Here is a 2,129-nt window from a genome sequence, read left to right on the forward strand (position 1 = left end):
TATCTCATTTGAGCATTACTCTTTAGATTTCCAAACATCCACATTCTTTTCTAAAATGTCCTTGTTTCGGCCAGGCACGGTGGCTCACACCTGTAATCCCAGCACTTTGGAAGGCCCAATAGGTGGGCAGATCACGAGGTCAGGAGATCAAGATCATCCTGGCCAACATAGTGAAACCCTGTCTCTACTAAAATACAAAAAATTAGCCAGGCGTGGTGACATGCACCCGTAGTCCCAGTTACTCGGGGGGGGGGGGGGGGGCGGAGGCAGGAGAATCGCTTGAACCTGGGAGGCAGAAGTTGCGGTGAACAGAGATCGCACCACTGTATTCCAGCCTGGATGACAAAGCAAGACTCTGCCTCACACACACACAAAAAAAGTCCTTGTTTCCTTCATTACATTCTACTTGGGGTTTCTTGCCTCTGACCTCCAGCTGCATCTTGGCCTCTCAAGTTCATCATAATCATGCGACCATTCTCCAACCCTGTCGTGAAATATCCCGCTATGAAAATGTCACCCTCAGCCGCGTTCAGTGGCTCACACCTGTAACACCAACACTTTGGGAAGCTGAGACAGGTTCTCTTGAGTCCAGAAGTTTGAGACCACCTGGGCAACATAGTGAAATCCTATGTCTTAAAAAAAAAAAAAAAAAAAAAGGCCAGGCACGGTGGCTCACGCCTGTAATCCCAGCACTATGGGAGGCTGAGGCGGGCGGATCATGAGGTCAGGAGATGGAGACCATCCTGGCTAACATGGTGAAATCCCGTCTCTACTAAAAATGCAAAAAAAATTAGCCAGGCATGGTGGCGGGCATCTAGTCCCAGCTACTCGAGAGGCTGAGTCAGGAGAATGGCGTGAACCCAGGAGGCGGAGCTTGCAGTGAGCCGAGATCGCGCCACTGGCCTCCAGCCTGGGTGACAGAGCAAGACTCCGTCTCAAAAATAAAAAAGAAGAACAAAAATGTCACCCTTAGTCCTGAAGCTTTGACGCCTTTGGAACAACAATCTTTGTGCATGTTCACATACAGTTGTGTGTGTGTTTAACTCAGTGAGGTTGATCCAGGCAAACCCTGTTTTCCAGCTGGCAGACTGACTTTCTCTGCCTAATGTACCTGCCCTCTGACATTTCATCCTCCCATAAATCCTCCTTTTTCCATAGTATGCAACCTAGTAGGATATCCCATTCAAATCCAAATCGGCAAGTGCTTCCCTGCTCCTGGGAAAGTTGGAGGCAGGCTGGGACTTTGCCTTAATGCCTTCGCTCTCTTCCCAGCATTGAGGAATGGAGCTAGCCTGTGACCAAAAAAACACAGCCTCAGAACCTACTGAATCAGCCATTCAGTGCAGCAACATTAATGGGCTGAATTAAGCACCTGGGATTTAAGGGATAATTATGTTTAACTGTAAGTACCAACTTTCTGCACTGAAAGCAGACACAAAAGACGGGGTCATCACTTCCCCTTCTTTAGCTTTTGTAGAAGGGAGTTTTGACCGCTCTGTCCCTGGAGGGTATTTGAGGGTGGCCAAATCTGGACTTCTGTGATTTTTTTAAAAAATTTTATTCCAAAATAACTTTCTTGCTCCCAAGAGATTCCACATGTAAGACCCTGGCAGTTTACAGCTCATTAGCAACCCTTGAGAATCGTTTTGTGCTCTTAAGCATACCAGTGATTATATTCAGAGTGTTCAAAGACAGCTTGCTGCTTTCTCTGTGCAGTCAGTCAACAGTATGGAATGCATATTTTGTCTTTTCTCAGAATGCAACTTGAAAATTTACAAAGATTCTACAAGTTTAAATTTTCCCACTGTCATCTTAGAGTTAACTGTGTTTCTTTGCATTTTGCTAAAAATCTTACTACATAAATCCAAGAATGTGACTTTTCACCTTAAGTACTTTAGAATGTGTCTTCTGTAAGGCATAATCCATACATGCCTGTCTTTCTACAAAATGCTTTAAGGATATTGAATTGTGTAGGCCGGGTGCGGTTGGTTCAAGCCTGTAATCCCAGCACTTCGGGAGGCCGAGATGGGCGGATCACGAGGTCAGGAGATCGAGACCATCCTGGCTAACACAGTGAAACCCCGTCTCTACTAAAAAATCCAAGAATGTGACTTTTCACCTTAAGTACT

The sequence above is a fragment of the Colobus angolensis genome, unplaced genomic scaffold, assembly GCF_000951035.1.
Source record: "Colobus angolensis palliatus isolate OR3802 unplaced genomic scaffold, Cang.pa_1.0 Scaffold1, whole genome shotgun sequence".
Taxonomy (NCBI): Eukaryota; Metazoa; Chordata; class Mammalia; order Primates; family Cercopithecidae; genus Colobus; species Colobus angolensis.